The 26,527-nt window shown below is 42.0% G+C and overlaps 1 protein-coding gene across 6 annotated transcripts in view; it reads left to right on the plus strand.

Annotated features, from left to right (window-relative positions):
- Positions 1 to 321: 321 nt before the first annotated feature.
- Positions 322 to 26,527, plus strand: part of PLCB4 (phospholipase C beta 4) — a 400,851-nt gene continuing 374,645 nt past the window's right edge. For 2 of the 6 annotated variants that reach the window (XM_044385682.3, XM_044385685.3), the window contains exon 1: positions 511 to 704. The gene's annotated coding sequence lies outside the window, so the exon portion shown is untranslated. Of the gene's footprint in view, positions 402 to 510; positions 705 to 16,526; positions 17,721 to 26,527 lie in introns of those variants that run through there. The other 4 variants (XM_044385683.3, XM_048222092.2, XM_057312662.1 and 1 more) reach the window with 4 other exon arrangements.

Consider the following 26,527-nt stretch of genomic DNA (forward strand, 5'->3'; position numbering starts at 1 on the left):
CGCAGCCCGCGACCCTCCAGGGCCGCCCGCCCCCTAACGCTAGGCTGCGCCCCCGGCCCACCCGGCGCCCCCTCCCCGCCAGCCGGCTAGCGGCAGTCGGGCGGCCGGCCCTGCCCCTGCCCACCCCCAGCCCAGCCCGGGCGCGCCGCACTGGGCATGCTCCGTAGCCTGGGCAGGTTGGGGCTGCGAGGCGACAGCTCGGGCTCTGGAGCCGGGAGGCGAACGGGGAGGGAGACTCGGGGTTGGGGCGGAGGGAGCGGCCGGCCACGAAGGGACAGCGGGACCCGGGGCCGGGGACACGCCGAGCCCCGCGGGCGGGCGGGCGGGCGGGCGGAGCGGGCCGGCGCTGCTCCGCGGCTTCGACGAGGAGCGCCCGCGGAGACCCCCCGCCCTCGGCAGAGGTGAGGATCGCGCGCGGGGAGGCGGGGAGGCGGGGAGGCGGGGGGCGGGCGGGGGCCGGCGGGAGGGCGGGACCGGACGCGCCGGGAGGGGGCTCAGCGGCCGGCTCTCGGGGCGGGGGGGAGGGGGCTGGTGGCCCGGGGAGCAGTAAGTGAGCCGCACCGCAAACAAGATCTCTCTCACACACGCACACACATACACACACACACACGCGCGCGCGCGCGCACAGAAGCGCGCGCACACACTGGGTCTCCAGGCGGCGGCCGTGGCCGCATCCCCGGCAGCAGCTCCGGGCAAAGTGACAGGTAGGAGAAGGCATTTCGGGTCCCGCCCGAAGATGCTCCCGCCCGCCCCGGCCCGCGGGGTTTGTTTGCTCCCGGCGGGTGCGTCCCGGACGCGTGCGCGCGCACCCGGATGCCCTGCCGGGGAGCCGGTGCAGGTGCGGGGTGCGAGGCGCGGCGCGCGGGAGGCAGGGGTCCACGCGCCACCCACTCCTATAATCATCGCCCACTGGGTTTCCTCAGACTCTGTCCAGACGTTCACCGCTTCTGGCTAGAAATAGCTCGGCTGGACGTGTATATGATTATTTTGGTTGGAAATAGTTGGCACCGTGCAAAGCATGTAAATGTGTATGCATGTGGATGTTGTTACCGCTTCTGGGGAGGTAATAGAAATGATTGACCATTTCCACTTAAAACAACACTGACAGGCCAGCACTCGGTGGGGGGCAGTGTTTGGGCCTCCCAGAAGCACATAAATGATGGAAATTAAAGGTTGTCTTATTTTCAGAATTTTAAAGTTGCCTTTTCCTTAACTAATTAGACCCTGTCTACACAGTACAGTACTTCTGGCTGTAGACTTTGTAGGCAGTACCGAAGTATGGAAATATGGAAGTCACCAATTTCCAATTGTTTCTAAGTGCACCTTTACCTAAAATCATAAAACTCTTATAAACTTGCATTTTTCTAGAGAAAATACAAATGCCCATTTTATTTTCAAACTTACGCATGTATTTGAGAGATGACTTGCTACTCTTTTTTTTAACTCGTAGTGAGTCTAGTGTTAAAATCACAGGTGTTTAAAATTTAATTTCGGTCAAACCATTAATGGAAGGTCGCCTTTTTTTTTTTTTAACCATAAATGTGATACAGGGTGATCTATAAATTAAGTTATGAGTGTGTGGGAGATAGCTGTTTAATAATTCCGTTTGGTTGGCAATAATGTCATTCAAACATAGGCAGCCCTGTAATATCTAAAATTGAATTGAGTTTCCTCTTTAAAGGGAAATCAGATTCATAGAGTAAACATGACCAGGAAAAGCAACTGGTGACTTCACCTGGGCCATCTATGAAGTGGTTAAGAAAGTGTCTAAGGAACTGTGTTCCTCAGGAAAAACTGTGCGTGTTTGTGTGTGTGCGTGTGTGTGTGCGTGTGTGTGTGTGTGTGTGTGTGTGTAAAATTTAACTTTATCCTTTTAGTTTTTTCAGGACTCTTGGTTTCAAAAATATGTGGTTGAACTGAGAACCTAATATTGTGTACTCTTTAAACTTCAGTGGCCTAAGTTATAGAGCCGTGCAAAAGCACAGCAATCTAGCTGGATAGGGGCGTGTAGTTTAATCTGCCATTATCCACGTTATGTAATCTAGAATGCTGTTTTTCATAGGACAGTCTTGCATAGTTTTCAGCTGGTGTTTTAATCTGTTATGTCATCTTCCTTTTGAACTGTAGAAGTTTAATAAATGATTGCCATCTTGGGAGAACACCTGTTTTCATAGAAATTCACTTATTAAATGGAAGAGCATTTTTTATTGATTTTTTATTTCAGGAGACTTTTGCTGCTAGAGCTGGTAACCCTTTGCATGTAACATTATGGCATAGCTAAAGGTACCCTCTAGTAGATTACCAATTACACATCCCTCCAACTGTGATTACTCAACCATCTGAATTTCGTTTTGATTTAGCTTTGATGATATCACCACCCAGCTTTGAATTAATGGCTGTTGAAAATGCTATTCTACAAGTAACTGTCAAAACAGAATTTCTAAGACTCCATTTGATCACTGGATACACATTTCTATCTGTCGGAATAATGCTACCTTTATTTTACAAATGCACACCCACACAGAAGCGCTTTGTTCTCAAATACTGTCTTCTGAGTTTTATATTTGTGTGCCTGAAAATGGGAATGATATTAAACTACTTCTGTGCCCCCGAACCTTGAGGTAGTGTGTTTTCGCCTATGAGACAGCGAATATGAAAGTTTAGAGAGTGGTGATGGTTACCGAAAAGCTTTGGCAGAAATGGACTTTAAAAATCGGTATCGCTTTGAGTGATTTCATCTCCAGCAGAGACCTAGCCAATGCCTTTCGCCCTGCTATTTTATGTTTCCCAAGAATATGTCCTACTGTCTCTGCCTTAATGTGCAGTGTTGATTTAGGCATCAAGGGCCAGTTATATTTATTAGGAATTGAAATGTGTTTGCCTCGTAATCCCTAACCCACCTTCAAAGTTAAAATGGAGGTAAAATTGCCTTTCAGTGCTGCTGTGTTGTTTTCCTTGAACGGATCGCATTGGCATGCTGATTTGTGCACGGAAGGGATATAAGTGAGGCCAGCTTCTGGATGTTGTGTTGCATTTCCATCCTCAAACTTTCAGATGTAGCCAGCAGACTCAAATATCACAATTCACTAAAAACTTTTGTCGATTATTATTTTTTTAAAAAAATATGTTAGTCATTAGTTGCTGAGTTTATCCGATATTTTTAAAATTTTAAAGTCTTATATTGAGAATAAATTTTACCTTTTTGTATCACAGCACTTCATATAGTCATAGGAAAGAAAGCTTATGTATTTCTCCTCGTCTGCACAAATGCCCTTACTAGTGAACTCAAATATTTTTGGGGAAGCAAAAATATTCTTTGAAACTTAAAATTATTTAGCAGATTGTGGCTAAATTATCATCGTTTGTAAGGACCACTTGTAAAGTAAGGATGAAACAGCATGTTTATTAGCATTCATGACCCAGGTTTTTAATAAACTGGCTTTCACGGTAAGTCTTGTAAAACCAAGAACTTCTGCGTTTTATATGCAGAATGAGGTCAAGGACTAATGGAGCCGCTTTAATGATCACACTTGGTATTTCATGTCCAGACTGAAGTTTCTAAAATAGATGCTTTTCACCTCGTAATGTGAACTTGTAGGCCATATTAGTGTCTGCCAAAAAGACTCATCCACCTCTCGAGAAATAAATACAGCTTTTCATTGCCGATGGCGGGCAGCAGCGACTTTCTGTGGTTTTGCTGGTGGTGTTCTGATATTCACTGTGTCTGCAAGGACACTGCTTAGTTCTCAGTACTGTCCATTCTGTATTTTTCTACTCCCCTGTAATCGCCAGGAAATAGAATAACCTTGAGTAGGTCTTTCCCCCATTCCTTAGTATTTGTTTTTCTGTGTAAGTTTCTCTTTTGATAAAGCCTTCCCCCTTAAAGTAGAAATACTTCCTCAAGGTGTAGTATTGTTTATCTAGTTATACCTTAGAATGACATGAAGGTCTAGCACATTCAGAGGCTGTGATCCTTTAGCTAACTAAATAGAAAAATAGGTGGTTTACTTCATCCCAGTGGAAGTAGAGCTGGGTGATAATGCATCACCGAGTCGATGAGTGAGAAGTCTGCATTGCCCTCATCAGAATTAAGCTTGCTTAAAAAAAAAAAAAAAAAAAAAAATCACCCAGAGTCACTTTTATGCTCAAGGCCGATTTCACCACCCCCAAATCCCACTTTGTAAAAGTCTGGCTGGGAAGCTCATGCCTTTTGGATGCTTTTCATATGGTCAAGGTATAACCCAAGTTCATAGAGGAGGTGAAGCACTAAAGCCCTACCTTCCAGCTCTCAGCTGGGAGATCCTTCTGTTGCAAGAGGATGAATGGTCAGCAGTTTTTATTTTTCGCTGCATGAATTCCATCTACTTTTTCCCCCCTTTTCTTTGAGGAATCAAAATAGTTGAAAGAGATGGAAATCAGAAGAAAATGTTTCTCTGAACACCTCTCTAGCCTACCACCTATAAAACCTTCCTTGAGAAGGTCACGTACCACGTGACTGCTCAGTAGCGTTATCTTATCCCCTTGACTGGGAGTCTCCTTCCCAGCTCTTCTCCTGTGATCCTTTGGTGTGCTGAGGGTTGGGAAATTTTACCTGTAGTGACCACACTACCCTTGGGCCAGGCAAGTCATTGCTTTAAGATACATTGCCCTCAAAACATTCTTTTGCTCCTGACAATTAAAGGGTGTTTTTGGCTCCCTGACATGACTGAAGTAGCCACCTCTTTAGAACAAAAGGAAGAAAGTAACTTGAAGTCATTAGTTATAAGCAGCTCATCCAGAGAAAAGAGACCACAGACCATTAGATTTATACTTGACGTCTCATGCTCTCCTCCAGAGCAAGAGTCCTTCATCTCAGGCCTGCCCTGTAATGCTTTGAGGATGGAATGTGGTGGGTCCATGAATATAGCTGGCAAATGAATTATGTCTTTATTTGCATTTGCTTCCAAATGATAGGCTAAGTGTTACTGTCACTCTGGATCTTGGCATTTAACGGCTTGAAAAAGAAACACATGGATTACTAGGTATGTCCAGATTTTTAGAAAAATTATTTTGATAAGTATATTCCAATATAATTAGTTTCCTTTGTGCTTAATTTTATACATTTAAAAATATTATACTTATAAGGGTCTATATGATTCACCAGATTTGATAGAGAGTGGGGTCTGTAATCCATTGAAGGTAAAGGACAACTGCTCTAGAAACACTTTGTCTTAGAGGCAGCTGGGGGCTAAGTGGGGGGGGGTTGCGCTATGGGTTTGCTTTCAGCAGGTGCCAAGTTGCTAAGACCCTCAGGTGTTGGGATCAGGCAGACCTGAGTTCGAATCTCAACTATGTCATGTATCGGCTGTGTGACCCTGGGCATCTACTCAGTTGCTCCATCTGTAAAATGAGGAGAATAACCCCATAGGGCAAAAGTGGACAGCACGCTGTATTGTGCCTGATGCTGGGTATTGGGTTTCTATTGCTGCTGCTACAAATGCTATTAGTCCTTCTCCTGATGCCGCTAGTATTACTGCTCGCCTTCTCCATCTCTGTAGGGGCAGATGCCATTGACCTATCCACACACGGAGTTGGCTGAGTCAGTTCCTATAAAACTTGTAAGAGGGGACCCCTGGGTGGCTCAGTAGGTTAAGCATCTGCCTTCGGCTCAGGTCATGAGCTCAGGGTCCTGGGATCGAGCCCCAGGGTGAGGCTCCTGCTCAGGAGGGAGTCTGCTTCTCCTTCTGCCTTTACCCTCCCCCCACCTGCTTGTGCATGTACACACACACACACACACACACTCACACACTCTTTCTCTCTCAAGTAAATAAAATATTTTATTAAAAAATTTGTAACAAGGGATACTTGCTCTGCCGCCCCGCAAGTATAGAAAGTTCTGGTCACCTTTTAGGGCTGCTGTGAAGTTCCAGATCATCCCCCCTGGACTTGCCTAACCTTGAGACTGCAGTCGGACAGGGGGATCTAACACAAACTCAGTCCTAACTGCCTCAAATTCTGTGACTGCCGGGCTGCAAACCATGCTCCGTGAGCCAGATGTTTTCCCCAGGCTTTGAAAGAAGACCATCGTAAGCCAGCTAGGCCTGCAAGGAGAGAGGCAGCCCCTAAAATAACTTGGAGATCTCTGGTGTTTAAGAGGCTTGGTGCCTCCTGCTTTCTGGAGGGGGGGTGGGGAGCTTCAGGGCTGCACATCACATAGTAATAGCAACAGCAGTCACAACACAACAGACATGTATCGAGCAAGGAAGTGCGCCACGTCACTGGATCCTTTCTTTGGTGGTTACTAATAGTCTCTCTGTTTTACGCTTGGGGAAACTGAGGCTTGGAAAGGTGAAGTTGCTTCAGAGAGTTAAATTTAGAGGAGGGATGTACACCCAGGTGGAGGACGCCAGAACTCCCACTTCTAACCACTGCCCTGCGTTACCTGCCACTGAGGTACGTGCTGCCGAAAGGTTTGTGGCCGTAAAAAGTCTTGTGACCATTCTTTCAAGGGACTGGGCTGAGGTCTGACAGAGAAGGTTCTGGCAACCCTGCTGGGAACCTGTAATTGAAATAGGAAGTTGAGCATGGAGCCACGCGTCCTCAGCTAATGCTGACCACTTTTGTTTCCGCAGGTGCTTGGGCCAGAAGTCTGAGAGAGGGAGATTACTAAATGCGACCCTGGGCTAGCCTAGAAAGGAATTTAAGTGTTCTGCAGGGCCAGCTTTTACCTGGTGAGGTGCCTCAGGGGTTCCCTTCAGGGGTGGCACACTCTGATTTTTCTGAGGGCCAGGTAAGCAACGTGCGGCTGCCCACGTGTTAGAGACGTGAAGGAGTGGTGGGGACTGCACAGGGCTGACACATTTCCACCAGGCGGGCGTGGGGCACAGGGTCGCCAGAGCCTCTACAATGATAAGAGAAGCATGAAATCCAGATTTATTTTTAAGTGTGAGATCTCATTTGAAAATGGTTTAGAAATCAGTTAAAATAAAAACAAACATGTCAGCCTCTGGGGTGGCCAAACAAAACCCATGTGTGGCACGAATTCGGCCCATCAGCTCCCATTTTGAGCCTTTTGTTAACTGTGCTCGGAAAAACCGTGTACTAGAAGTTGCCAGAACTGTAGTTTCATCTTGAAGGAAGCACGACATCCTTTTTATTCAGGCGTGATTTTTTTTTTTTTCCCCTCCTGTAAAATTTCTTACGAGGGTTGCTATGGTCATTTATTTCCAGCAGACATAGGTTTTTGATTCTGAATTTCCGCTTGTTTTTCTTCTCCCTCGTTCTTCTAAGATGTTAGCAAACATACCAAATTGAAGGAGGCAAGACATGGCTTTCTCTCCTATTTCATGGTGCTCCTTTAAATGAGGACACCTAAGTGTGGAGAAATGGGTGACTTCGTTTATGGGGACATGCAGGTTCTTTTGTATACATCACTGTCTTGAACCCTAACCAGTCCCAAAATATGCTCACTGCTGTGTGGTAGTCCTTGCCATATTTGTCCTGGACATAGAGAAGGTAGATCTGTTTCCGCAGGTTAGTGTTTCAAGGTGCAATCTACTTAACAGCCCTCATTTTCTTTTGGTTCTTAAATGAGTGATCATAAGTGATCAAATGAGAGTGGAAGTCCCTTTGAGGTGGGTTTCTCTCATATCTGCTGATGCACTGTCATTGGACAAATCACTAAACCCCCTCTAGAATTTCTTTTTTTTTTTTAAGATTTTTATTTATTTATTTGACAGAGAAAGAGAGAGAGAGAGAGAGAGCGCACCAGCAGGGGGAGCGGCAGGCAGAGGGAGAAGCTCCCTCAGCAGGGAGCCTGATGAGGGGCTCGATCCTAGGACCCTGGGATCATGACCTGAGCTGAAGGCAGACACTTAACCAACTGAGCCACCCAGGTGCCTCTAGAATGTCTGTTAATTTTTTGTTTTCATTGGTTTTTAAAATGATGTATGTGATACGTTCATATGTTCCAATCCAAATGAGCATGCCGAAAATAGAAACAAAATGTAAAATACTCTTACCTACTCGCACCCGTCCCCAAATATGACCATTGGCAACAGCTTAGAGTGCCTCTTTCCTCTCCCTTTTCTGTGCACTTACATGTGTAAGTATATATACGTGTCTTTTTCTTATTACATCAACAGGATTATTCTGTATGCATTTTTCTGTTATTTGCTTTTGTTCACTTAAGGTATGTCATCGAGCTTTTTCCATGACAGTATGCTGGTTATCTTTTTCTTTCTCACATTATAGAAACTTTGGTACAATGGGTACCATATTTTATTTAACCATTCACCTGTATTCACTGTTGCACCCTGAAAGATTAGAGATCTTTGTACGTAGGGTCTTTTTGCACCTGTGCGAGATTTTCTTGTCGCTAAATTCCTAGAAATAGAAATAATTGGTCAAAAGGGTATGCACATTTTCCATTTTGAGAGAGCACTGCCAAATTGCCGTTAAGAAAGGCCTCCAAGGAATTTCTATCTCGTGGAACCTCAAATTATGAACATATCCTCTAATTGAAGCATGCCCCACATTGTTACATTGTTTCACTGATTCAGTCGGATTTCAGTTACATACAGTGCATCAGGAAATGATTGAGAAGTAGTCTATGTCCTTAAATGTCTTGAAAATACAATCCTTAATCAAAAGGAATTTCTCAGGTAAGAGGCCAGTTTAAAAACTCTTTAGTAAAAAGATACCTTGCCGACTCAGAATTGAAAATCTGTATTCTGATAGTTTGGTTAGCTGTGAAATTCGAGATCACTCATAGCCGGGACGTGTCATAAGCACTCTTGAATATATGGTCAAAGAAGTGAGGGACTGCACAGCCAACAGAGGTTGATTTTGACCTGGGAAAATCAAGTTAATTTCATTGCTAAAAATTCTGTCCAGGTGTATTTATAGCTTTCAACTTTCAAATACTTACTTAAGAATCTCATTTACTTTCTACTTAGAGAATTATAATGTTCAGAGATAATGCTATTTTATTGAGTTTTATTATTTAATAGATACCTGAAGGTGATTTCCATAATATTTAAAAATGGTATATAGACAAAGGGCTATATACATTAGAAACTCCTCTTTATTTTCATTTTGAGAGATATTGGGAAAAATACAGAAAATCTAGGTCACTGATTCCTAACTTTTTCCAGAAGTCACAACTTCAGTAACTATAGCTGTTACCAATAAAATGAAGTGAATTATTAATACTTTTTAGAATTTTGTGCCATCCTTTGAAAGACTTGCAATCACCTTAAAGTGTCACAGTATGAGGTTTGATAATCTTGATAAGGATAAAGCGTTGGAAAATGAAACGTTTCTGTTTTCAAAGATGGATTTGGTTCTTTCATGTTTCTCCAGATACCCGTTTTTGAGAAGAATTCTGGTTAGTTTGGCAGTGACATTCAGATTCTGATTGTATGCCTTCTGCGTGTTTATTTTTACAGCACGCTGAATTGTAGAAATATGGTAGGATTCAGTTCTATTTCCTTGGCATCGAAACCTTGCTATTCAAGAAAGCGTGTACTAGGTTTTTGCTCATGGAAATGTTACAACGATTTACAGTTTACAGACAATTTCCTTTGATCGTGTGTGCGAGAGCGACGGTGGAGGGCCTCCCCTGGTCACTCTTCAACCCTGTGTCATTCAGGGCCTGTCAAGGAACAGATGGCATGTGTAAACTGAGTTCTCTGCAGAAGGTTTAATAAAGGGACCCTTTGGAAGGTTTGGGCAGGTGTAGGGAACACAACCAGGTGGGTGCTGCAGAAGGACTTAGCAATGATGGAGAGCTGTTCTCGCTCTGAGTGGAGGGGCAAGAAGTCTGTCTGGCAAGAGCTGTGTCCTTCTGTAGGGGGGACACAGTCAACCTGTCATGTGCTTGCAGGGAGACAGTGGGAGAATGAAATGTCTGCCTCACTTTTCCCTTGCCTCCCCCCCCAACTTCTGACTGGTGTCGTCCATTAGCTGAATCCATAAAGAAGCCAAAGGACTTAGGAAAGGAGGCAAGGCTGCAGAAGCATGGCAGATGGGTCTGGGGAGGCAAATGGCAGATGCTACCCACCTGCCAACCAGAGCAGAGGTGTCGGAGGTCAGTCCAGGGTGGAAAGCCTGGTTTGGGGGACAAAGAAGAGAAAATAGCTACAGTGATTAAATTCAAATTGAAGGCTGGAATGTTCTAGAACACCACATGGCTGGTAGCAGTATGATTTGTGGTGGGTCATAGAGAAACTTTTTTTTTTTTTTTTTAAATTGTTGGTTCATTTGAAATGGACTGTGTTTCTTGGGATATGCATAGAGTGGGAAACTTGATGTGTTTATCTGAAGATCTCAAAGTGTAGGCCCTAGACAGCTGAGGTAGAAGGGATTCATAAAGTCTTTCAATATGGAGTTGGATACCTAAGATATAATTCCTTCGCTTTTAATATTTTATGAAAATATTTTATTTAAAATGTCAGGTACCTAGGGGAAGAGACTAGGAGGAAATTAAGGTTATTAGCAGTAATTTTCCTTCAAAGAAGTCAATTTAACAGAATCATTAGCATCACTGAATGGAAATGAACAAGCTTTATTTTCCCATTTGTTCAACATGGCAGGAAGACTCGGAGATTTTGGGCTCATTTATTTTCTCATTTTCGTGGCCCTGTTGTTTGAAAAGATGAAAAGACTGCTCTGTTTGGTTTGTGTACTCGTTCTGAATGAACAAGCAATGAAACTTGATTAGAATCATAAAATCATACTGCTGGAAGGACTATCAGGGTTCATCTCTTCCTACCTCCAAATGTTATGGTATAAGAAACTAAGGCATTAGCTGTTAGCATTTGCTGCTGTGCAAATTCCCTGAGGTGGTGACTCTGGGGAGGTCACATCACTTTGCCAGCCTGAAGGAATTGCACTAGATTAGTTCATTTTTGCTGTTCCCTTACAGATTCCCGAAGTCCCCGTTTGCAAGGGTCTGCTTGTCCATCCTGTGCAATCTTCGTATATGAGAGGCAGAGCGGTGACATCTGGTCTACCAGTTAGTCCTTAAAGTGGTATTCTCTGGAGGTCTCTACATTGCTTGTGATTCATCTCTATTTACTTTCTGTACAAGATAACTCCTCCACTTCTACCATTGTTACAGCCTATATACTGGTGACTCCTATATCCCTGACCTCTTGTCTGAGCTTCACTGACATTCTGTTGTCTGCTGGAGAGCCTAACATTCAAGTCCTATGGATACTGTCAGATCGGAGTGTCCAAAAGAGAAGTCCTCAACTTCACTCCAAATCCATGTCTCATCCTGGGTTCTAAATCTTCGTGAAATAAGCCACTGATCTGTTGTTGAGTCTACCCTATGAGTATCTTGCATTTCGGTCTGCTCCTGTCCATTCCTGTAGCCACCGCCTAAGAGGTGTTCTCAAATTCTGTGGCTTGATTTTTCCTGTAATGTTTCAATCAGCTTCCCTGTTGTTCTCTCATTCATTCCTCATTCATGTGTTCTATTGGCTATTGAGTATCACGTACTGTAACAGTAAGAGAGTTGCAGCTCTTGCCCTCAGGGGTCTACAGTTTACTGGAGGAGGTAGATAAACAGCTACTTTATGCATTTACATCTCTGGGCGCCGGTGACTCTCGGTTTCAGCTCTGGTCACGATTTCAGGGTCATGGGATCGAGCACCGAGTCCGGCTCTGTACTCAGTGCTGAGTCTGCTTGGGATTCTCTCTCTCTCCCACGGACCCTCCCCCTGCTTGCCCGCACGCGTACTCTCTCTCTCTAAATAAATAACGTATTTTTTAAGAAATGAATTTACATCTCTGCTGCTTTACTGCATTCTCCGTACTCAGCTAAAGTAATTTGCACAAAACAAATCTTTTTATAGCATTACCTCTAAAATGCTTCAACAGCTCTCTATTGCTTTCAGGACTTAATTCTGTTTCCCTAATTTGCCAAATACAAGCCATTCCATGGCCGGACCATAACAATAAAGTTTTAATGCTTTTATTTGCGTCACCTACTCTAAGCGATATTAAAGTTCCAAGAACATAAGATCCATGGCCACAGTGCCTTTGCTGACTTTGCACCCAGCCCCCTTCTGCACCTGGCTGCATCCTGCAGGCCTTTACACACCCCCCCACAGCTGTCTTCTTCCCTGCAAAGCCTGCCAGGATCTCAACTCCAGCTTGGATGCCCCACCTTCATCCTCCTGTTGCATGGTTTGCAGATTTGAGCCACAGCATGACTTCCGTGGGGAAGGGAAGAATCTGGTGCATGTGAGAAGACTAAATTAATGTCTCTTAAATGATTGAATAACTAAATGCCATGATCGCAGAGTCTGCAGATTGGGCAAATGAGGGAAGCAATCTGATGAATAAGCAGAAGAGGTGCCATGTTAAATAAATTGAAACCATCTGCAGACTTACAACAGAGGGAAGGAATATTCCATGATTATTTACACTGGCCCCTGAGAAGTGGCACGACGACCAGTTTGGAAAGATGATCAGTAATCTGAAAACTCTACGTTCATTAATTCTGCTAACGGAAGTTCTGATATGAATTAATAGTATACTAGAACCAGAGGAGACATTTCCCTGAAGATGGCTTATCATTTACTCCTGCTGGGCACACTCTCACATTGTTTTTTTCTGCTTTATGAGTTAATTTTAATCAAGTTATGCTTATATTTCTTACAGTGTGTTAGATCTCTGAATCAGAAAAGCTTTTTGTAAATTTCAAACTTGGCTAGAAATTCACAGGAAAAAAGCGTTGATTTAATCAGATTATTTTATGAAGTGGGACTCTTGGTAATCTAAAATGCTTTGTATTTATTTTCTTGTAGCATTTTCTTTTCAGAATGGCTTGTGAATATTATCCGTGCCAAAGAGAGCGAGAGAGGGAGTGAGCAGGAGAGCTATTAATTAATTGAAGGAAAATATTCTGCTGAACATTGTTTTTAGGAGAGCATCTTTTGGAGTTCCCAAATCAGGAGTTCCCAAATTATTCGTGATGTCAGTTTGGATCATATGAAAATGGCGGCTCTGATGGTCTTAACCATGCTGCCCTCCGCACCAAGCTTGGGCCATCAGTTGTGATTGGAGGGTTCTTCTTTATAATTGGCATCTTTTTGATTTGGCAAATTTCTTTTAGTTTTGTGTTCAAAAAGTGCCGGTTAAGTGTGTTAATTATTAGATACATCTTCGTTCAAATTTGAATGGGGACAACAGTTAGAAGGGTTGCCGCATAGTTATTTGCAGCCGCTGAGAAAAGATTTCACAACAGCACTTTGAAAATACAAAGAGGGAGTATTTCCTTTTATTTAGCCTTTTTGGACCTGTGAGGCCCTCTGAGAACCTAAAGGCTGGCCTCGTTCTGTCCATTTTTCATTCCCTTTGAAAGAATTTCAAAGTAAGTTAAAAGTTCCTCTCCCATCTGTCATAAGTAACGTACAGAGATTTCTTGCACAGTTACCAGAGGGAAAGGAGGGAATTTGAAAGTGCAGATGATTTGGGTATCAGTACCTCTCGTGAAAGCAACTGAGCTTGAAGCAGGCTCTCCCGCACCCTTCTGTTACATGGTAATCTTCATTTTCTCAGCTTGAATTGATATATGTGGCAGCCCACCAGGTTTTGCATCAGGATTGATTACCAGGAGGAATGCACTCCTTGATTAAGAGCAACAAACGCGGTTTAAAAACCTTCTGGAAATGTTGCACTTTTTACCGAGCCCGGGCTCTCCCACCTTTGAGAGGTGAAGGCATAAGTTACCTGAATGATACAGCTCGCTGCTAAATGGGGACTGTGATCTAGAATGTCTCAAGAAAAATTGCGGAAAGCAGCTGTTTGATTGCAGAAGGGGTCTGATGCAAGGAGCAGGGTGGTAGTGAATCAGTGCTTCCTACCCTCACATAAGGCATAAGACCGTCAGAAAGCAACGTACACACACACACGCGCGCACACACACACACATGCACACACACACTCTAGGCTCTCAGGCCGTGCCGTGGACCGGAATATGTCAGAAGGCCCTCTGTAAAGAAATGGAGTCCCTTTGATAGTTTTGAGTCATTACTGGGTAGCTCTGTGATACTCAGAATGTTGTGATTTTCCAGGATGCTTGAAGACCAGGCCCCAAATCCAGCATCCTTTAGGCTTAGGCCGTGTGCCCTGGGCCTGACAAATGAATGCAGCCCTATTTAATTCAGTGACTCTGCAGCTTAAGTGTAATTACCACCTTTGAGAACTGAGTGATTAAAGCATTTGCTCAAGGTCACGTGTGGATCAGTGGTACGGATGGGCCTCCAACTAAAGGCGACCTGCACCCATACGGCGACATCTGTGGTCAGCCAGCCATGTGGGACACAGTCCCCCCCGCCCCGCCCTGGCCCGTCTGATGGAACTGTGATTCTGGCTCAGGGTAGCAATGCATCCACTTTAAAATACTGCCCTCCTTGCCCCCCTCTGCTTACCCGGTTCTGACCAGCAGGACACGGATGCACATCTTTGGGTGGGCTCTTCCTTCCTGACGTCTTCCCTTCCTTCCTGGAACCTGGACGTGATGCTTAGACTTGCAGATGCCGTCTTGTGGTTGTGACGGTGAGAGCACACACGGAGGGCAGCAAAACGGGAAACAGAAGGCATCTAGTTCCTTGACGACTTATTTGAGTGGCTTTAGCAGCTCTAAGCAACTTACCTATGAGCCTCTTGCTCACTGAGAAGGAAAAGGGACTGATGAAGTCGCTCTGATGGGTGTTATAGACCGAATTGTGTCCCTCCAAGATTCACACATGGAAGCCCAGACCCCCACTAACTCAGAATGTGACTGTACTTGGAGAGAAGGCCTTTAAAGTGGTACGTTTAAAATGAGGCTGTTCAGTTGGGACTTAATCCAGTCTGACCGGTGTCCATAGAAGAAGCGGCTATCAGGACGCGGGAGAGAAACCAGGGACATGTACGCACAGAGGAAAGGCCATGTGAGGACACAGTGAGAGGTGGACATCTTCACGCCAAGGAGACTTTCCAGAAAACAGCCCCGTCGGCACCTTGATGTTGGACTCGCAGCCTCCAGAGCGAGGAGAAGAAACATCTCTGGTTCAAGGCCCCCAGTCTGTGGGGGATCGTATGGCAGCCCCGGCAGACCGGGACAGCGGGGCTCCCTTCCCGTGTAGCTGTCTGCAGTCCAACTGACAGAACAAAATAATTTCGATGATTTACTAGTTCTACGCTATGTTTTATGAATGCTGTCCCCATAGCGCTTGTGACACTGGGCTTTTGTTTACTTTAACTTGCACTGTCCTGCCCCTAAACACACACACACACACACACTCTCTCTCTCTCTCTCTCTCTCTCTCTCAGCTTCTGTAGGCTGGGGTTGCCAATTTCTGTTTCCTCCTTCACAGCACAATATTTGCACATAGCAGGCACTTTATACTTGCCTGTAGAATAAATTACTGAAAAGAAGGTACAGTTGACTCTTGAGCAACATGGGGGTTAGAGGTGCCAACTGCCTGAGCATTCAAAAACTTGCATATCATTTTGGCTCCCCGGAAACTTTACTGATAGCCTGTTGTTGACCAGAAGCTTTACTGGTAACACTGAGAGTTGATGAAGACGTATTTTGTATGTCAGTATTATATGCTGTATTCTTAAATGAAAGTAAGCTAGAGAAGAGAATATGTTATTAAGGAAATCATAAGGAAGAGAAAATACGTTTACAGTCTTGTACTGTATCCTTTGGAAAAAATCCACACATAACTGAACCTGTGCAATTCCAACCCGTATTGTTCGTGGGTCAGCTACCTGTACTTGACAATATTTAGGAAAACAGAATGGTTCGATTAGAATAATGATAAAAAACACATATGCTCTTTTATCATTGCACAATAATAATTTTGGTATTTGAGCCTATATTCCTGATTTCAAAAGGTGCTTTTGTCCTAAATTGGTTTAGTTTACAGGGGATTTGTTTTCCCTGAATTATCATGACCATTTGTTTATAGGCGGGGATTTAGATAAATCATACATCGCTTCTAGTCAGTTCCTCTGTTTTTTCTGTATGAGTTTAACGTTCTTCTTTAAGGAGTCTTAGAGTTAAAACATTTTATGTTAAATGAGCTTAAATCATTTCCCATAATTAGGAACTTGAATCACTGCCTAATTTACAATTTGATAAGTAATGCGTACTTATTGAATTTCACTGCGATCAATCTAAGTCCAAGGGTAAGTTTTTAAAAAACAAAATAAAGGGGCGCCTGGGTGGCACAGCGGTTAAGCGTCTGCCTTCGGCTCAGGGCGTGATCCCGGCATTATGGGATCGAGCCCCACGTCAGGCTCCTCCGCTGGGAGCCTGCTTCTTCCTCTCCCACTCCCCCTGCTTGTATTCCCTCTCTCGCTGGCTGTCTCTATCTCTATCTCTGTCGAATAAATGGATAAAATCTTTAAAAAAAAATAAATAAAAATGGTTTTGGTCCTTCTTTCTTTGCTTTTAACTTCTAACTGACCTTTTAAGTAGTCGAGGAAATATGTGTAATTTCTTTTCAGATAGTTGGTGCTTTTCTTTCCTGATATTCTTTTGTGTGAAGAATAAATTGTGTGGTCTTACTTGAGGTACAGTATAGTGTTTTGCTTCATTTGGTGCTTTTTAGACAGTATAGTGCTATGTTCTCAGTTAAATCACCCAGGAATTTGACAGCTGAGATATGATGTATTTTCTTTAGAATATGCTACCCAGACCCTGACATAGGTACAGCTCTGAATGGGGTCAACTTAATAACATGTCTCGACTCCTTTTTGTATGTGCATGAAATGTCAGTGACTGCGTGAACTCATCTGTATTTGAACACACTCGTTTTGAGCCCTTCGGCTCTTTCAAGCACTCATAACTCATTCGCACTTTTTAAATTAGATTTGTGCAGTGGCTAGCACACAGTAGGCTCTTAAACGTATCCTAAAATGAATTTGTAAGATGGGGACACTGACCGTATGCTGTTATAATACTTCTCTTCCTTCTTTCATGGTTTTGTATGTCCTAGTTTGGATTTGTATGCGCTCTGCTGTTTCTAAAATTGGTAGCTAAGCAATGCATTTTTTAACATTAATTATCAAGTTTTGTCTTACTCTTAAATTTCTTGTGGTTACACGAGACAGCCCAGTGGACATCTACCTTGCCAACACCCACTTTTCTGGGTTGCAAATATATTGTGACTATCACCTTGACGTTCAGGAGCGTTGACTCTTCTCTGAAAACCTGACGCTCAGTGTGATTGTAAATGCCTGTTCCTATAATATCCTCAATTACGCAATAAAAAGAATCCAGAAAAATCGTCAGGATACTTGAACATTTTATATAGGGATTGGCCTTGTACAGCACAGACTTACCCGCAAGAAAGAGTTCATTTTCCAAAGAATCCTTCACCAAACCGAAGGTTCGGGTTACAATCTTGAGGCTGTGACTCTTTGGTTGTTAAAATCACAACACCTGGAGGAATGTCTCTTTCTTCCTAGGAACAAAATGATATGTTTACACTTTTTTTTTTTTTGGAGGAATGTTACAAAATGTGTCTATTGCGTGACTCATTTTATAGTATAAGAGGTGATTTGAATTAAATTATCATTGAAATTTTTACCCTGTCTGCTTTACTCACTTAGACCATATGACTTTATGAAGAGTCAGGCAAAGCCAACAGAAGAAAAAGTGATTCCCTGAAACTCATTTTGTCTAGATCGAAAAGGATTGATTTTAGAACTGAGGATTCCAGACCGAAAAGGTATTCCAAAGTTATTCTTCTGTACAAAGTGTAGCAACAACGTATGGGAAGAAAACCAACATTTTTCAACTGCCTAGTAAAGGTCAGGCATTCCACCAGGTACTTCCATTTGGGCATAATTCATTGGGAGAGACAGTTTAACAACATGGGTGTGTGTGTGTGCGTGTGTGTGTGTGTGTTTTGTGGGGCTCTAGCTTTGTCACTAACTAGCTGGGTATCCTTCAGGCAAGTTATTGACCGCTTCTTCATTTTCTTTTTTTTATATCAATCCTGCGAGATAGGCGATGATCTCCCTATTCTGTAGATAAGGAAACTGAGGCCCATGTAAGTAAATTTCTTCAGGGCCACACGACTAGTGAGGTGCAATGCTTGATTCTGGAGCCAAACCCCGCTCATAATCCAGCTCCCTGTCTCCCATTCCGTGTGGTCCCCTTTCCAAGGCTGTGTTTTTGCATAGCTACCGAGTTGATGGTTTCAACCAAGTAGGCTGGTTGCTTTCATGTTGTAAGAGCTCACATTAGAGGTACTGGTTATAAGAAGAAGGCTCAGAAAAGGAAATTGGGAGAAGGGACTTGTAGCTGGCCATTCCCCTAGCTGACTAAGTATCCTTGAGCAAGTCACCTGTCTCACTTTTCTTATCTCATAAATGAAGGACTTAGGCTTCTAGAACTTTCAGATTTACTCTTTGATCATCGTGAAGTATTCCTCCTTGTCTCTAGTAAGATTTCTTGTGATAAAGTCTATTTGTCTTAATATAGCCAGTTCAGCTGTCTTTTATTTCCTGTTTGAACACTGGGTGTAACTTTTTCCCTTCTTCTGACCTATTTGTGTGTTTCTTTTTTCTATTCTTTTTTTTTTTTTTTAAAGATTTTATTTATTTATTTATTTGACAGAGAGAGAGACAGCCAGCGAGAGAGGGAACACAAGCAGAGGGAGTGGGAGAGGAAGAAGCAGGCTCCCAGTGGAGCAGGGAACCCGATGTGGGGCTTGATCCCAGGAACCTGGGATCATGCCCTGGGCCAAAGGCAATGACTGAGCCACCGAGGTGCCCCTATTTGTGTGTTTCTATTTAAAGTGTTCTCTTTGTTGGGCAAGTATGGTTGATTCTTGCTTTATTATTATTATAATTATTATTACTGTTTTTATTCATTCTGACAGTCTGACATCTGACTGGAGTGCTGGTCTACTCCATTTAAAAGAGCTGCCAATATGGTTATATTCTGGAGGTAAAGTTTGAAGAGGTGTATTACATTCGCGCCATCTTGATTTTCTTTTTCTTCTCAGTTTTCTAATTTAACTTTATGGAAAAAAAAATCTTTTATAGGTTGGATATTTATTAGTGTAACCGTTTGTTGAGTGGGTCACACTTAGTAAGACACAAACAGAAAGCAGTTTTATTCTTTTCCCACCTTGACGTTGGATGATATTTTTAGTAGATTCCATAGCTGTTGAGTCATTGTAAAGTATCGAAACAACCTGATTTTTGAATATTAGAGAAAAATGTGTTACGATATGAATTGAAGCTTCCATTTTCCCATCCCGTGTATAGCTTCTCCCCCTTTCCATCCTCAGGTCTGACCAGTGGCTTAGTGATCATCAGTGAGGAAGAAAGGTCATTTCTGGTTTAATTCTCCTCTTTGTTCTTCCTTCCACCCAGGATCTCTGGCTCCTCCAGAGTTGGCAGGGGGCAGAGAGGGGGTGAAGACAGTTTTAGTTGGCTGGTGCTCTTTGTTTTCGTGGCCAGCTCGTTCTCACACACATCCTGATATGTTTTTTTGGAGATCCCATGCAGGTTCATTGACACCATGCCATGACTGGATGTGGGCCGTGTAACTCCTGGGTAATCAGTTATGATCTTGGGCTCCTGTCTTCCAGTGATATACCACGGGAGCGTCCCCGAGCCTGTGTCCAGGCAGCCCACCTGGGTGGAGATCTTTTAGGATCACTCAAACCTCACTACCCTCTGTGGTGTCCATTTGGTCTATAGGAAAACTCACATGTCGACACCGTCAAACTCTGAAGTGTAGCCCATTTCCCCTCTTACTGAGACTCGTGTTGCCTTGCTCTGCTATTGAAGGCAACATCGGCCAGGCTCCAGTGCTCCAGCCTCACACATGCCTCTGTGTGCTTCTGCACAGAGGCAAACATCCAACCAGGGGATAGGATCTCAGCCTCCCTCCTTGCAGGTAGCCTCAGTGTGTGAGGGGTTGTTGTAGGCAGTTGGTGTGAACTGATCAAGAGGGAAGGAAAGGGAAGCACTCTTTGTTCCTGAGAATTCTCTCTGAAGACGTGTCTTCTGCAAGTTCCTCCACATGTAGACTCGGGGTTGACCTCAGGACCGGTTTGGCCACATGTTAGCATGTCCTCTGGTCATGTGCAGGGAACTCATCACCTCTTGTCTTTAGCACTGAGACTAGCGGAAAATTTGAAACAGTAAGAGACTTCCTCTTCTACTTCTGTTTAAAAGAATTGAGAAATTATTGGCTCTGTAGCAAAATGCACAGATAAGTGTTATACTTTCAGCTACATTTATAACTTGTGAACTACCACACTTTATAATCTTCTCCCTTCACAGTAATGAGAAATACTAAGTATAAAATAAATGCTTAATGAATTTACTCATGATTACAGGATATTGGTCTCTGGGGAAAGTAAGGATGACCAATACGATACGAAGAATGAGGTTTCTAATCTATAACACTCTTTGCTAATTTGGCTAAACAATTGGTCACTTAAGTGGAAAAAATGTAATTCAAAACTATTGTTACCTTTTGGTTTTGTTGATGGTTTCCTTTGCTGTGCAAAAGCTTTTTATTTTGGTGTAGTCCCAACGGTTTATTTTTGCTTTTGTTCTCCTGGCCCGAGGGGACATATCCATAAATATGTTGCTAAGGGCAATGTTTAACAGATTACTGCCTATGTTTGCTTTCAGGAGTTTTATGGTTTCAGGTCTCATATTTAAGTCTTTTAATCCATTTTGAGTTTATTTTTTTGTATGGTTTAAGAATGTGGTTTAGTTTCATTCTTTTGCGTGTAGCTGTGCAGTTTTCTCAACACCATTTATTGAAAAGGCTGTCTTTTCCCCATTGTAAATTCTTACCTCCTCTGTCATAGATTAATTAACCATATACGCGTGGATTTATTTCTGGGCTATTTTGTTCCATCGATCAATATGTCTGTTTTTGTGCCAGTACCATACTGTTTTGATTGCTAAGGCTGTGTACTACATGATGAAACCTAGAATTGTGACACCTCCAACTTTGTTCTTCTTTCTGAAGATTGTTTTGGCTGTTTGAGGTCTTTTGTGGTTGCATACAAATTTTAGGATTATTTTTTCCTAGTTTTATGAAAAATGCTGTCAGTATTTTGATAGGAGTTGCATTGAATCTGTAGATTGCTTTGGGTAGTATGGATATTTTGATGATATTAATTCTTCCAGTCTATGAGCATGGTATACCTTTCCATTTGTTTGTTTCATCTTCAATTTCTTTCATCAGTGTCTTATAGTTAGTTGATCAGGTTGACCAAGACAGGTGAAACCTGAGACTGAGTTGACAGGCACCTCTGGTGGAAGTCTCTAAACAGTTTATATTATATATATATATATATATATATATATATATATATATATTTATATATATATATATTTATATATATATATATACACACACATATATACATATACATATATATACACACACACACACACATTTTATATATACTCTATGAACATATTATACATATGTATATGTATGTGTATATATAATATGTATATAAGTCTACATAGGTAAATGTGTTTATTTAATGTATATGTATATAGAAGCATAAATATATGTATTATTTATAGTCCTGATATAGCTGTCAGAGAAAGCAATGACATATGATGGAGTTACCTCAAATATATTTTAAGAGTTGGCAAAGAATAAATAGTATAGATAAAGGAGAAGGGTTTGGAACAAGAAACAGGTGATTTTCCTAATTTTTGGAACAGATGCAGATGAATATAAAATGCATTTATCAGTTTATTGATTAGCTTATCTCAAAGTAGAAAATCTTGAAACATTTAATATACTTTTGTACCAAAGTCTATAGGTGACGATATGGTAAGCAGTCATTTTAAAGGTATAGATTTAATTTTGACTGGAATTAATTACCCACATATTTTCAAAATATATTAACATCTATCATTTATTACACGATAGTGGTTTATCTGAATATCAGGGTCTAAAAAGGTGGTGTCTAATGCTTAAAAAATAACCTTGGAGCTTACAAAAGTAACATGATGATGCTAAAACTGTGGGAGCATAACTGAAAAGCACAAAGAAGGCAGCGAAGTGTAATTCCTCATCAAAAACAGATTACCATTATAGGCCAGAATGAGAAACACCAGATTGCTTTTTGTTTATTGATACATTTTTTTCCACAAGTTATAAAAAATCGGTCCTTTCATGGCAGAACTTCCTTTGATCTACATTTAATCAGCTCGCTTACTTTTTCTGTTAAAGACTAATAAGAATTCCCTCTCATGGGGCGCCTGGGTGGCACAGCGGTTAAAGCGTCTGCCTTCGGCTCAGGGCGTGATCCCGGTGTTCTGGGATCGAGCCCCACATCAGGTTCCCCCGCTATGAGCCTGCTTCTTCCTCTCCCACTCCCCCTGCTTGTGGTCCCTCTCTCGCTGGCTGTCTCTATCTCTGTCAAATAAATAAATAAAATCTTTAAAAAAAAAAAAAAAGAATTCCCTCTCATGGCAAGACTTTATATGTGGGAAGCTATACCAAGACTGTGTCCAATATAATCAGAAATCTGCTAAATATAACTTGCAAACTTTATTTGTAGAGTATATTTTGATGTAATTTTCTGAGCCTTAGTCCATTGTAAAGAATTACTTTAAGATGCAGAAAAAGAAATAAGGAAAGTGAGCTGGTGCCTAAGAAAAGAGGTATTTTAACACTTCACGCCTGTTTTTAGTTCTAGCATTGGGACTGCTTATGGCAGTTAATCTAAGGTGGACCTCAATATTTCATTTTGTAAATGGGGCAGTGTCCGATTGTGGGATCAAATGCAAGGGGGAATATAAATGCTTTTGGCTTATTTTTTTTGGGGGGGATATACTTTAAATAAGATAAACATTCATGAAGGAATCCTAATTTGAGAGAAAGCTTGGAGTTTTAGCCAGATATTTAAAAGAAGTTCTGTACAGAGTTCTGCTTTAATTATTACCAGACACTGTCTTTGTAATTATCCTGTTTCTTTCATGATGAAGCTTGTCTTTAAAATCATTAGCCTTTGATGAAGAGTGAACACTTTAAAAAATAACTTTATGGAAGAAAATCTGTGAGTGCTATGGAGTTATTTAATTGAGAATACTGTTTTGTTTTTTGTTTTTTTCCTGTATCAGTGGAAAGAATTGAAAGGGGATAGCTTAAAAAAAATATATGTTTCTCTTCTTAAAGACAATTCAGCCATTATTTAGAAAAAGATTCAGTGTCTTTATACTAAATCATGATTTTTTTCCCCAAAGATCTCTATAGGGTAAAAATTTAAAACACTGTATGGTGACTAACATAACATAATAAAATTTGAAAAAATGTAAATAATCTATAGGTATAGCAAGGGGGAGGAAAAAATGGAAAGGTGCTTTATTACATAATAACTATCTCAATTCAAGTTTTTTTTTTTTAATGGACATTAGCTAGCTGTCCTGATAGAAATCATGACTTGCAAAATATTCCATATTGTTTAAAAATCAGTGGGAATGTGAAGCTGAAATGGCAGCACAAAGAAGCTTGTGTTTAGGCTAATACACTGCAGTTCACATTTCCATCTATGCACATACATCCTAGACTGTGCACATATTGTGTAAAAATAATTGCCAAATGTTTCGGGGGTGGTGAGTCTATTTCTTCTCCATCAGAATTTATGAAGTTGTTAAATTGGAGTCATAACTGTTTATTTCATTAAGATGTTTACTGGATAAATATTTTCACTAAATTTTCATCAACTTCAAGGAGGAATTCTTTATTCAATGAAAAGTGTTAGGAGGCCATCACAAAAGTCACCTCTTTTTTTTTAAATTCTTTGTGCAGTAGATTTTTCCCCCCTTTTGGTTCAAGTGAGTCTATTATTTTAATTGCTTCAATGGATCTGATATGTTATATGCATAGAAACAGGTTTTATTTGTAAGCCCACCCGCCAACCAGTCTCTAAGCTCTTGGGGCCATGCGGTCCATAAATGGGGCATGGAAAGTATGGTGCATGTGTGTGTACCCTATGTGGGTTGGGGAGCAGAGCTGTTGATTTCTGAAACTGAAGCCATAGACTCACGAGTTTATTTCGCATCATTTCTAGGTCATATAAGTACCTAGTGGCTTGCTTTTAATATGCTGTAGGTATGTAGACATTCTGTTATTCCTTACGGCTCTAAGATGAGCTAGAGAAGGTCACTATCTGTGTCATGCCAAACCATGTCTGATTTCTGACATGGACAAGAAGTAATTGTGCCTGAGGTTACAGTGGACCCTCACCTTGCATTTGTTTTTGAGGTCATAAAAGAAAGGTTCTTGCGACGTTACCTTGGCTAATGTGTACAAGTTATAAATAGTATTTTAATAAAGACCAAAGAGAACAAGCATCATGGTCTAGCAGAAAAGCGAGAGCTGACCTTTTTGGGTTTGAATACCAGCTGTGCCTTTTACTAGATACATGACCTTAGTTGAGCTCCTTAGCTCCCTCCCAGCTTGTCCCCATCAGAAAGGGAAGTTACTAACTGAGGGGGCTGTGTGTGTGTGCGTGAAGATTATGAAATACTGCATGCAAAGTGCCTAACACATCGCCTGGCTTATGATAGTTACTTCTTAAATGTAGGCATTTGACAATTTCTCTAGAAATTTGATATTTCTCCAGACCTTTGACAAATATGTCATTTTGGGTCAGTCGAACAGTTTGTACAACTCATTATATTTGTAGAAATTATGGTTACAGATTTTTTAAAATAAGGATTGCATACTTTTCATAAAGTCTCTTGGAAAAGTGATCTCTATGTGTTTTGCCCATTCATTCATGCATTCATTCATTCAGCATTTGTCAGCACTTGTTACGTGCCAGCTTTCCTCAGCTCTATGTTTTATCAAGAGAGATCAATACACAAGTGAGAAATGGCTAGAATTTTAAGTTCCGCAGAAGGTGCATCGCGAAGGCCCTGGAGAAGCAGAGTAGGGGCATCTGGACCAGGACATGGGACAGCCCTTGAGCCCTCAAGATGTAAACTCCTGTTCTTGTTTTCTGTTTTTTAGAGATGTTTCGTTTCTGACATTGAATTTAGCCATACCGCTAAATATTTCCTTTTCTTTGTTGAGACATACAGAATTTGAAGTTAGTCTTAAGGTAGAAGATTTTCCGTTTCTCGATCACTGGAGTAGGGTGCTCTCTTTTTTGGCATAATTTTCTTTTGTATCCTTAACATGGGAGTGTGGTGGTCCATAGGAGGGCACCGTGTGGCTTGGTAGAATGACATGGCCTGTTTGCTGATGGCTTTCCTCGTGACTGCTCACCCTCCGGCTTGTTGGCCTTTTAGTGGGAGGCACGCTCCTGATGAGCGGAAACTGGTGATGAATCAGCAATAGATATGTGACTGTGATCGGACAGTTGCGTGGAGCATCAGTCAGGGGAAATAGGAGCAGCTTTAAGAACACAGCCGGGTTGGGGAGGTAAATCAGATCTGGTGTTCGAATATTTTTGGTTGTGAGTTAGAGAAAACAGGAACTTGAACTAGCAGAGGTTTGCCACTCCTAACATGACATGCAAGTTTAGGAACCTACACAGTTTTGGGGGGAGCTGTAGCATCTCGGCAGTGCCACCAGAGAACCAGGTTCTTTCTGTCTTTCTACTCTTTTTTTGTCTGCCTTTTGTTCTCGGGATTGTGAGATGGCTCTCAACCTCCCGGTAGCTATTCGCAGGAAAGAGAGAAGGGACTGCGTTCATATAACGAGAACAGACTTTCTCAGACCCCTCTCTCTTACATGGCATTGGTCCGAACTGCATCCCATGGCTTACCCCTAGCTGCAAGGGAGTCTGGGGAACAAACCACATTAGCCTGGCATATTGCCACCTGCAAGCAAATCAAGGTTACGCATGTTGGTTAGACTAACAGCCATGACTGCTCTATCTGGGGATTTTATTTTTGTCATTTCTAATGACCTTAGCTTCGGATTTCATGATTTGGTGAGCATTAGTCACCACCTCATTAATGCATTTATTTGACAAATATTTATTAAATGCACAATTAAATGCCGTTCCTAATTTAATACAACACGAAAAATATCTGAGTGTGGGTGTAAGCTAATGGCAGTTTCTCTTAGTTCATGTAGGAAACCACTGGAACTGTGATCTTCAAATTGAAAACAGTGAATTTTGTTTAGCTGACCTCCATCATGCAACTCGTTCATAATTATTACCCGCATACTCCCTTCTCTAACCCTTGATCCTTTTGCCGATACATTTGGAAGGCTGCCTCGTAAGGCCGAGTTGCTCTGGTTTTCCCATAATACTCCCTTTTCCAGCTTTTATGTGCTTATCCATTAAGTCAGACAAATTTCCTTTTCAGAATTTGGCATTGTTTCTTTATTGGAAAGGAAACAGATTGTTTTAGGCCAGGAAAACTTGAAAAAGAAAATAGAAAACCATCAGCTACTTAAAAAAAAAAGATCAAATCTCATATAAGGATTTAGTGTTGGTCTTGTACTCTTCTGTTCAGAGGGAAACAAGGTTTGTTCTTGCCCCTGGTTTATCTTTGAAGAAGGCTTGGCAAA

Source organism: Ursus arctos, unplaced genomic scaffold, assembly GCF_023065955.2.
Source record: "Ursus arctos isolate Adak ecotype North America unplaced genomic scaffold, UrsArc2.0 scaffold_16, whole genome shotgun sequence".
Lineage (NCBI taxonomy): Eukaryota > Metazoa > Chordata > Mammalia > Carnivora > Ursidae > Ursus > Ursus arctos.